This window comes from Triturus cristatus, chromosome 5_1, assembly GCF_964204655.1.
Source record: "Triturus cristatus chromosome 5_1, aTriCri1.1, whole genome shotgun sequence".
Lineage (NCBI taxonomy): Eukaryota > Metazoa > Chordata > Amphibia > Caudata > Salamandridae > Triturus > Triturus cristatus.
The window spans coordinates 663,838,380-663,850,534 of record NC_140587.1 but is presented as its reverse complement, the minus strand read 5'-3'; positions in this window follow the sequence as shown (position 1 = coordinate 663,850,534).

Sequence of the window (12,155 nt, the reverse complement as noted above, 5' to 3'; positions counted from 1 at the left end):
CTACTCCCTCTGGCACAGAACCTATATGTGGAATGGAGACACATATGGATAGAGGTCACAGTGTCCACAATTAACATTTACCAAGACACACACAAAACAGATTGGATAAGATATTAATGCATATGTGAACACGTCCACTGCACTTTCATTCATTTTATGTACCACAAAATATTTTATACATAGATAGTTCTTGTATGATAAAAGTGACTGAGATGCATTGCACTTACAAGTATGCTACAATTTTCCCCAGTGGCAGTTACTACAAACACATGTTATTGTTTTTGTTTGTAGAAAACAGTTAAATGATGTCTATATGTCAACAATGACTAGGTCGAGGCCCAGAATCACCAATGGGACATGCAACTGCCAGCTGAATTGAACTGCACGGTAGGCATTTCCCATCACTATGGGCATAGCCATTGGCTAATCCTGTAAAATGCAACCACTGTGGTTCACAGTAATGGTTTTGCAGACAGAGATAAACGCCTAAGTGGATCCCTGAAATCGCCCATGGGACATGCCCAATCAGTATCCACCGGCTGAATTGAACTGCTTGGTAGGCATCTCCTAACACTGTGGCACAGCCATTGGCTAACATTGTAAAATGCGTCCACTACAGTCCAATGTACATGGCCGTCTACACGCAAGACTGGCTGTGTAATATATTTAAAGGTTGCTGTTGCTAACAATTAACACTTGCCTCAAGACACTGCTGCTAACTACACCTCCTCATCTGTAGCTGCTGGTTGCCACCTCTGGGAGCTGCCATTACATGATGTACAGGGCAGAGAGTCCCTCCTTTTCACTCCAGAGGAGCTCCAAACACCGGTAGAAGGGGTCCATCCCCTGTACCGCCAATTATATTGTTCACCACAGGAGCAGGTGACTAGAGCAAAATCTCATTCTCATTTCTACTCCTTATGCAATAACGTAGCCAAGACCATGACGTACATTGTGGCTCCGATTCCCATACTGATGTTAATAATTTCTAAATATGATGTGGTGGATACAACATAGACAGTGTTGGCACATGTGGCACAGGTAATGTTGGAGATAACAGATTCAAGGTCAAGTGGATAATTTATAGGACCATACACCAGTTGTATGCACTAAGCTACCTCACACACACCTTCACTGTGACCCACTATGCTATTGTGGCAAATATGAAAGGCACTAGATTACAGTATTGTATAGTGTATGTGGCCATGTGATGGTCATGTGGGTATATTGTGCTCAGCAAGCTGAGATTAAACAACTACATTGATATATGCCTCACATTCACGCGCCAAGGAAAGTTAGCAGTTATTACACATAGATATTTTGGACACGTGTGTGTTGTGTTGACTTACATTTATAGTGAGTTTTCTGCGTTCCGCTCGCAGAGTTTTTTAACTCCTTCGCACTCGTCAAAGTCAAGTTGGCTAACGCGAGTGAGGAAAATCCACCTCTCAGCGAGATTTTTCCATGCTTGTGTTTGTAAACATCTAGTTGGAAAGCGTGAGCGAGGAAAATCAACCTCCCAGCGAGATTCCTCAACGCTGGCTTTCAGATTTCTCAATGAGAATGGTTGCATATGCACACGACCACTCTCATTGAGAAACCTTCCGTCTGCTTTGAGGAAACTGCCGCTCAGGTAGAAAATCTACCCGAGCTGCAGAAAGAAAGCAGCGCCCTCTTGGGCTGCACATGGTGCCATTTGCGATGCTTTTCCAGCATGGGACAAACACCAGGCACTGAAAATCACCGCAAACTGCATGCCCATAATGCACTCCGCCGCTTGCACAACTCCGCATAGCACAGCTAAGTTTTTTTGTTACTTTGCAAAGCGCCGCGTAGCGGAAACCACCCAGGCTTAATTTATTGTTGTAAATGGGTGCCAAGTATTGATTACTGTATGCTTCAGCTCAGGGAACATTTGGTGGTTTCATTAGATCAATTCTTGTTTACACTAAGCAATTGTATTACCTAACAAAACACATTGTAGTTCATACTGTATAGACCTGGGTTCTGATGGACATAGGGTAACTTCATTATCTTTAATGGCATTCACCATGTTCCAGGCTGGGGCAGTGTGTATTACCAAATGTCACAGATGTACAAAGGACTCCCCCGGTGGGCCTGCAGATTTGCAGATTTGGCCTGAAACAGTGTCACAGGAAGATGAGTTGGCATCAATGCACCTAGTGAGGCTAGATTGGTTATGGTGCTGATGAGAGACACACAATAGAGACTTCTGTTGATGGTACCATTTTGTCAGTGTTTGTCATTGCCTTAGCACAGGCCCTTAACTCCCACATGCCGATTTTGTATGTTAATACCATGATTGTACCATTATACAGGAACACTGCTCATTACAAATATATTAACGTCTGATAGTTTGGCAAATCTGCAGTGCTGATCCAAAGTGCATCACCAACTGTATCAGAATGTGCAATTGTTCAGTATGTAAAATGCTATGTAGATCTTGTGCCACACAAACTTTGCCACATATGGCATATGGGGTGTTCTGTGATGTCAGGACTCAGGACACATGCAAATGTAGTCTGAGGTTCACATCAGAGTTCTACATGTCCATTTATCCACAGACTTGAATTTATCATTACATGCATGGCAGCCCAAATAATTTGCAACTACTAAGAGCAATGGTTAGAGTGATGTTTTAGCTAGTGGGATTCACGTCATTGCTACTGATTGTACAAGAGTCTGTCAATGGCAGCAATACAAGTGTAGCCTTCGGAAGGGCACATTAGTGTAGGGGTTCATGTTGTAACACCTTTCACAGTATATCTGGTAAGGCCATGGGTATGTGATGTCAGGGATGTTGTGTAGTGGGTATAGACATGATCAGGATGGAGGGTAGTACACATAGTAGTTCTAAAGTGAGCAGTAATGTCATATCTTTAGGTCAGCATGTGCACTTCAAACATGTCATGTATGCAATGTTGTGAGATGTCTATTCTAGCTGTGTAGAAGCTCTGCCTCACCCTAATTGATAACTTATATCGTAGCATGCCCACTCAGTCTTCTCATCTATTGCATCCATACAGGTCAAGGCCCATCATAAGACTGCGATGTGGAAAGCCATCGCCCAGAGGGTGCGGACACTGGGGGTTTCTCATCTGTGCAGTGTTCACTGCAAGAAAAGGTGGGAGGACCCCCTAATGGCCCGCATACTGGCGGTGGCTTACCCTGACCTTGATGGGTGTTGGATAGCCCAACAGCAGCTAGGAAGGGGTACGTATTCCCCTCAGTGTAACATCACACATGACCATTTTTTTGTCTTACAGGCAGCTATTGATCTTTTTAGGTGGAAGACAAATTTATTTCCCACACACAAATGCAAATAGTTGCATGTGTAGGTCTGGTAGTTGGAGCATGGTGTTTATTTAAGACAATGTACCTGTAACCATGACCTAAGCTTGCTGAAGTCACACATGTGTGTCCAATGAGGAGCAGCCACTTGTCTGTCTATTTGCTGAGAGTAACAACCTCATCTTTGTTAGCATTATCTAACAGTGATCCTAAACAGGCCACTTGTCAAGCTTGTGTCTGGAGTGATGCTCCTGCACTACTGTGTTTCTTTTGATTGTGGACCACTCACCTATGCCATGTGACACATGCACTGTGAATGCAGACACTGAGCACTAAATCCCCTTGGCAAGAGGGCAATCTTGAGTAACATGAGTTAGCAAACATCACTGGTGGTCTATATGTTGTTGCCTACATGCTAGCATGTGTACATTTATATGCTGTGCTGCCATATGTACAACTGCTTCATACATGATGAAGAGGTTCTACAAGCTGTTCTGTCAACATCCCACATTATGCTATATGTTGTTGAATGTGTACATGACAATGTGAGTAAATCAAGGGTCTGCAGAGTATGTGTTACCATGTACTTTACCGCATAGACATAGGTTGGTGAGTCACACATAACCATTGACGGACATCATTACACAGGTGAAATATGGAGGCAAAGACACACTTGCTTGTAAAAGCTTCAAAGACTTTTGGGAAATGTGCAATTTTATGACATTGCGAAGTGTGATTGCAGTTAAGAGGTATGCACATGTGTATCAGTGTATGTACATGCTGTGGTTGGTGATGTACCTCGGAGTGGTATGCTGACATGAGCTCATATGTGTGTCTCACCACTCAGTACTACATTGATATGTGTGTTAGCAAACCATGACATATAGAGTAAATCCACTTCCCTATTGGACACAAGTAATACCTCTTTGTGGACAAATAATTACCAAAAGGTCATATACTACAAATGTTCTGATATTGAGATGTTTACTTTCTTCGTAAAGATCCTGGGCTTACAGCAGGCAATCTAGACAAGGTAAGTTCCTATGCAGACTCATGTACAATTGACATTTTTCCTGCCAACTGAAACCAAATGGAATTACTATATCTATGTTTTACTCTTCTGTAGTACCTGTCAACTGTGGCATCTGGTTGTGGAGAGAAGTATAAGTGGCACATGTGAAGTGTGAACATTGTGTCTTGTGCACTTCTACGTAATGTCATTGGTGTTACTCACAAGATACAGTAACTTCTCTGTATAAGGGGCCCAACTGTCCTGCATGTAGTGTTTCAGGTAAACATAAGCTATAGCAGATTGCAGGGCCTTGTGTCAATGTGTAGGATTGAATTCAATGTCTACATCCCATTTGATGATATCTGTTACCCTTGGCACGAGCTAAGGACCTAGATAGACAGGGTGATGACATAAGTTTTATACACAAATGAGGCTGGATTAGGGATATGGTCACGCATGCAATTGGAGCAGACTGTGGGGATGACACCATTATTTGGGCCTGAGTGCAGTTCATTTACCATTCTCATGATGCTGTCGGGGGCCAAGTCATTTTTCCATCACAAATTGATTTCCATGCTATTGTGTAATGTGTTGTGCTATTATATGTTTTTGTAGTGTGTTCAGGCATTTGCAACTTAAATTTTTTGCTTCTTGTTTCAGCATCTACCCAGGGCAGCCAAGTAGACAGGGTCGAGACAGGTGGGGATGGAGCTGGCCACAGTGGTTCCATTCAACCGAGAGACACCAAAGGATCCAGTGGCTCAGAGGGAGGTGGGAGTTTCACAGAGGAGCAGCATGATGATTAGACTGCAAAATCTTTGTCTATCTCTAGTGTACACTCCCTTGTGGTCATGGACTCCCCTGGTCATCAGTCTGCTACATCCGTGTCCACCATCCCCCTATCAGCTCCACCCTCTCTGCTGCACGCCAGCCAGCTATACCCGCCCGCTCCCCTAAGCAGGGGAGAGTCTCCTTCCTCCCATGTATCTCCCCCGCCTCGTTCTCCCCTGCTGCCTTCAGTGTAGAGGCTAGTGACCTCCTGAGACAGCTCCCTATGGGTCAGACAGCAGTGCTGAATGCCCTTCAGGTGCAAACAAGCCACCAAAATGTTATAGTGTCATACCTGGAAAGCAATCACACTGACATGTCTGGCTTACAGAGATTTTTCAGGCTCTGGCTTCCACACTCATGGCAGCCTTCCAATGTTCCCAGCTTTACAACCCACCTCCTGCCCCTTCCCCAGCCACTATCCCTATCCTCCGACCTTCCCAAAGCACACACAAACATCATGTATCCACAGTCACACACAACACATGCAAAGACAAATGTAAGATGCCAAAAATTAGCACACCCAATCACCATCCAGTCACCACACTCTCCACCACATAGCCTGACACCACAGTACCAGGGGGAGATTTACAAAATAATCGCGCAACGCAGCACAGCCTCCACGAGGCTGCGCTACATTGCGCGACAGGGAGGGAGCAGAAGAGCGCCATATCTTCAGATACATGGCTCTCTCCTCCCCTTATCCTTGCGCCGGTGCTGATTTCAGCTGCCATGTGCCATACACACACCTTAGCGCCATAGCGCTAGGTTGTGTGCATGAGTGTAGCATAGGTTTTGTACAGGAAGGGTACCCTTCCTGTACAAAATACTACGCTAGACACTTTGCATACGTGCTCCATGTTGCAACACGCATGCAAAGTCGGAAAAGCACGGAGAAATTAAAGCATTTCTCCTGTTAGGACCTCCTTTGAAGGGGTGTTAACTTTTGGCGCAAAACGAGTTTTGCGCTGGAAAGAAATAGCAAAAAAAAAAATTGCGCTGGTTTGCGTCACTTGCGCAAAAGGTTTGAAAACCTCCCCCCAAAACTATCACACACACAGACACCACACCCACAAAACCAACCACAGACACTTCGACAATCACACTGCCAGACACCACACCCACAACACAAGCCACAAACACATCACAAACTTACAAACACAAGATGCATCCCACAACAGAACACACATCACACACCCAGAAACATGCACACACTGTACATGCATCCACAGCTCATTTCTCACGTCACTATACCTCCAAGTCTCAATCCTTTGCCATTTTTCCTCCGAAGTCTCCCAGAACTCTTAGCCTGTGTGCCCTTGACCTTTTCCCTGCCACAGCTACCCCCCAATAAACAAAAGGTATGGTTTCCCACCCTTACCCTACTCTTATACATCAACACACCAGAGATCTGGCCCCTCCAGTAAAAAAACAACCCGCTGCAACCAAAAGGAGTAAAAATAATGCCTGTCCTGATTCACACCCACCCCTTCACTAAATCAAAAGGGGTTCTTCACCCACCCCACAGATTCCCAGAAGAAGAAACATCCACCTGTTCCCACCCTCCCTATTCCACTCACTAAACTATAAGGATACAAGATCCCAAAGATGATCCGTCCCGGTCCTCCAAACCCTAAGTCCAGCTCTCCCACTTCAGAATCCACTACTCTCAATCCCGACCCCATCCCCCTCCACCCACCTACCAAATCCACCCTAGGCATAACCCAGCCCCTCCAATCCAAACTCCGGCTCTCCCATGACATCAGAGGTGCCTGAACTGCCCATTGGATGCCCCTTTCCTGGGGACATTTCCCAGCCAGTGATCCTGTTGGCAAGCGTTGTGTTACACCAGTGTGCTGGTCCACATGGGCATATTTAGACTGGCCATTGGCCATTGTTATTATCATTTTATGGGATTTGTCTGAATCAAGAATTATTAGTTCATTTTAACCTTTGTCCTGTATTTGCTAGTAATGCTATTTGTTGTTCTAGAAATATTTGGGATGTGTGACAACAGTAGGGTTTTTTCCCCCATGATTGTTGATACATTTGCAGTGGTAAGTTTAGTCACACCTTGTAACAAGTTATGGAATAACAGAGGACAAGAGTCATTGTACTATGGTTTCTCTAGTGAGATATATCCCAACTGAGGCATACATTTCTTTGTGTGCCATCTGCCATGGTCAGTAGTATATCTAGCCTTGCCCAATGTCCACATCTTCAGGCTTGCTGTACTAGGAGAGCTGTGTGGTGGATATGTGTTATATATGTGCTAAGTAGGTATTTGTTTAAACACATATGGGGAGTGCAGTATAGAGATGGGTATTTCTTACTTTTGAGGCACATATATGCTTTCTCTAGTGTGTCGTTCCAACATTTTTCTCATGGTTGTCTGACTAGTGTTGCTGTAGGTTTTTTTACGGTCATGGACATACATATCAGCCACACGAACAGGGCCAATATATTACACTATTGGTGGTACAATTTCTACACCACTGGTCCTGTGCACATAGTGACACTTATGCAGGTGCAATGTGCACTGTGTCCTTGGCCTGTTGCCATCTAGAAGTCCCCCTGGCTTGGATACTCACATCTGCAGGGTGTATACATAGTCTGGCTCCTACATTTATGAGACTAGTTTTTGACAATCCCATTAACCTGACCTATTGTATTTATGTGTGTGATGTAGAAAGGTGCCCAACAGTGCTTTTGTAGTACAGTACTTTATAGTTTGCCAGAGACATCCATACAGGTGCACTATCAATATCTCAACATGAGCTAGCTTATGTATATTGTGAGGATGTCACAACTTAAGAGAGCTCTGTAATTTGTGAAGAGGTGCTGTTTTGTTCCACTGTTTATTGCACTCTTGTTCACACCTGTTTCTGAGCAGTCCACAACTGTAGAACATGTGAGTGGGTGGGTGTAGATTGTCATTGATATAGGCAAAATCATGCAGATGTGATGAGAACATACGTTCAGTGATGTTGCATACAGAGACCAATTAGTTATACTTTGTCCAAGGATTCCACGCCCCTAGCCTTATCCAGAATGTGGTGTTTTCGGGGGAGGCTATGTAGTGTGTGGAACACATTATTGATATATGGTGTGGGTCAAAGTTGCCTGGTAGTGTTTTGAGTGAGGTGATGTACAGTGTCTGTAAATTTTCCCCAGGGATGTTTGACATACACACACTAACGCATACACACCATCTCTGTTTCCTCTGTTATGGTTGATTTTGACTGTTTGATTAAATGTGTGTTTGTATATGTTTTTAGTGTTCTCCACAACAACACTTTGAGGGCCATATTCTCAAGGAGCTATCGCCGAGTTATCGGCACTTCAACGCAGCCAAAGTCGTGACAAACTCATCACCCCATTCACAAGCAAGTGCTAACAGCCCATATCACAAGTTTTCCGGCGATAGCAGCCGCAAAAAGCATCGCCACAGATGACACCTGCAACTATCACTAATGAGATGCAGAGTAGGTGTTCCAGTGCAAAAAGCAGCAACAACACCACTCCGTAACATTCTCAATGACCAGCCTGATCTGCGATAAGATCACAAAAACAGGCGATAAGGTGCGTTAGCCCCAGGAAACTAACACCTGCTCTGACCTGGTGCAAAGTCGGACGACAACCGGCAACAGACAAGGGAGCACTGCCCAGAGCCAAACATGAAGAACAACAGATGCACCCGGGCAACTGAATATGCAGCCCGGAGCCACAATAGGGCAACAACACTAAGCCTGGGCGTAGTTCGCGAAGTAGCACTTCGCGAAGCTACGCAAAGTGCAGTTCGCACTACGCGAGCTACGCGTAGCACTTCGCGAACTGCGTAGTACCTTGTTCGCACTGTGCCAGATGTCGTTTTCAATGTTTGCACAGTGCGGACAAGCAACCGGCACTGTGCAATCATTGAAAATGGCATCTTGCACAGTGCGAGCTGTAATTTTCTGCTGCTCGAGTAGATTTTTACTCGAGCGGCAGCTTTCTCAACGCGAACTGGTAGTTTCTCATCGCGAGCTGTCGCGTGCATACACGACCACTCGCAATGAGAAACCTGACCTCCTCGCGTTGGGAATCTCGCCGGGAGGTTTATTTTCCATGCTCGCAATCGCCAACTTGATGTTGCTGATCGCGAACAAGGAAAAAGTCTCGCCGGGATGTAATTTTGCTTGCTCGCGGTCGCCAACTTGACGGTGAGGACCGCGAGCAAGCAAAAAATGACCGCAGCACTACGCAACACTACGCTACGCGTGTTCGCACTGTGCTACGTGCAGTTCGCGTAGTGCGAAGTAGCGCGAACTTCGCAAACTACGCGAGTGTAGCGTAGTGCTTTGCCCAGGCTTAAACAACACCCACCGCCACTACCCCCTGGACCCCCCGACCCCCTTTACCCCTGCCCGGACCAACACTGAGGCAGGGCAGACAAAGACAGCGACCTACTGAAAGTGCACTAACCTCACATACCCAACACCTGGGAACGTCATTGCCCACAAAAGGCTCAAAAGGACAACCATCCTACGCATCCTGACCATCATCGCCCAACAGGCCGACGGCACCAACACAGCAGACAACCAACATCCCACCCCACACCAAGCTGCTGTTTGTGCTGCACCTGTTGGCCTCTGGTACCCGCCAACCAACACCCGCCAGAGTCGGAGGAGTCTCACAGCCAGCCGCATCCAAGTCCCTCACACCTATCCTGGATGCCATCATCAGCCTGATACCCCAGTATCTATACGTCCACCACAATGCCAGGATCCGCTGGAGACCAAGCAAGGACCATACGCCATAGCTGGATGCATGCAAGTGTTGGGGGTAATCCACAGCACACATGTCTTACTTGTGCCCCCTGGTGACACAGCACACAAACACCGCAACTGAAAGCACACTTCTCACATCAATGTGCAGGCAACATCCAAAAAAACGTGGAATCTCCACCAACGTTGTCGCCAAATACCCAGCCAGTGTGCATGATTCCATCATCCTCCGACAGTACATCATCAACCAGCGCTTCCAGGATGGCACCAATGGGAATGCACTGCCCGTTGCCAAGTACCAAATAAACTCCCAACACACCTCAACTCCACAAACATGCAACTCACAACTCCTTCAATGCACACGTCACAAAATCACATACAACATTCAAAACAACATGCCTACCCACCAGACACGACAGAACAACTTACAATGGTAACCTGGGGAAGCCGTGAACATGAGCCATCAACAGCATGGCATCTCAGCCACACAATAGCGGAATGTGGGGAGAGTTGGGAACCAGGCATGTGTGAAGGTGGCAGGAGAACCATGATTGGGAAAGTACACAATGCCAAGAGTGGTGGCGATGTGCTGGACAGACCGCAGCATGCATAACACACCCATATCCATGGCGACATACACCGCTGGTGTATGGAGTGTACTGGACAGTGGACTCAATAACGTCACCCCAGCCAGTGGGGGAGTTCGTGGAAATGTTGCCTGTTTTGTCCCCCCTGTAAGCATGAGCAGAGTGGGATGGCCTGGCGTACACCAGACCAGCGTAGGGGTGTGAATTAAAAGCAGGTAGTCCTGGGTGTGGTCCTCGTCCCGAATGCCCAACGTCTCTGCCAGGGCGGTGCCTCTCACCCCACCATGAGGCCGACGCCGTCCTCCTGAGTGGAGTTGCCTGCAATCCTGTGCGTCTGCTGTACCCCAGCCCGCTTGGCCCTGAAACCTTCAGACCCGCCCCTGTGCAGCCAGGCCACACAGATCACCTGCCGACATGGGCGTGTGTCACGGAGGGCCCACCATGTGCCGGTGCAAGCACCAAGCCCGAGGCCCGCGACACTGCAGCCTCCTCAGACCATCACGGCCTGCATGACACAGGCCCGCTTTACTCCTTTCTCATTGACGTACTCTACTGCTGCCTCCGGCCTACACTACGGTCAAGTAGGTCACACATTTGGAACTGAGTCTTGATTACACGATGGCAGAGTACATATGTTCATTGCAGATTTTATTTCAGTGTACTACCTTCGATGTGGTGCCACCAACTCTGTGCATGTCAGTCCTATGACACATGTCTGTTATCCTCTGCTGACTACTGCCTTCGGCCTACAATACGGACAAGTAGGTCACATATTTGGAACTGAGTCTTGATTACATCATGGCAGTGAACATTATTTAAGGCAGAGTTTATGTCACTATACTCCCTTGGATATGGTGCCACCAAGTCTGTGCATAGCATTACAACCACACGTGTCTGTGGACCTACACGGACTACTGCCCTGGAGAAGCGTAAGGGGATGATGCGTTGCAGTCCGGAGGGAATAGGATCATCGTTACGGAGGTGATCGAAAACTACCGACAACTGCCCTGGTGTCACTAACTCTGTGCATCGTGACACATGGCTGTGGGTGACTGCTGACCACTGCCTCCGGCCTACGCTGCAATCCAGTAGGTCACAGAGTCTTGATTTAGAGATGGCGGAGTTCATATCAGTGTACCGGCATCATCGCAGACTGCATCCTCTCTCAGCCCCGGTGCAACTAAGTATGTTCCCCGACTGATATGGACACTCTCTGGTCATACATTGGTGGCGTCTGAGCCTATGGACTAGGGGGTAGTTTTTATCCTCATGTAGCTGATACCGAATTGGTGGTGAAAATGATGCTGTCGCCCTCCACTCCACCATTTGCTGCTTCCGGATAGCATCAGACCTTCAGCATCATGCCCTTGAGGACACCTTCCTCTGTCCCCCGCAAGCCTCTGCCACATTCACATCTGACATCGGTGAGGACCCGCTCACAGCACCAGGCCCTACCTCAGTGCACCGCAAGTCACCGTCCCGTGGCAGGGTGCCTGTGCCGGCCACTGTGCATCTGGGGCCACTAACTCTGGTTCTGGTCAGGTCCAGAACCTCTTCTGAGATATTGGAAGGCATCTGAGGGGATGGCCTTGGGGTCATCAACGCCATGTGTCTGTGGCCCTGCGCTGTCTGCTGCCTCTGGACTCAACT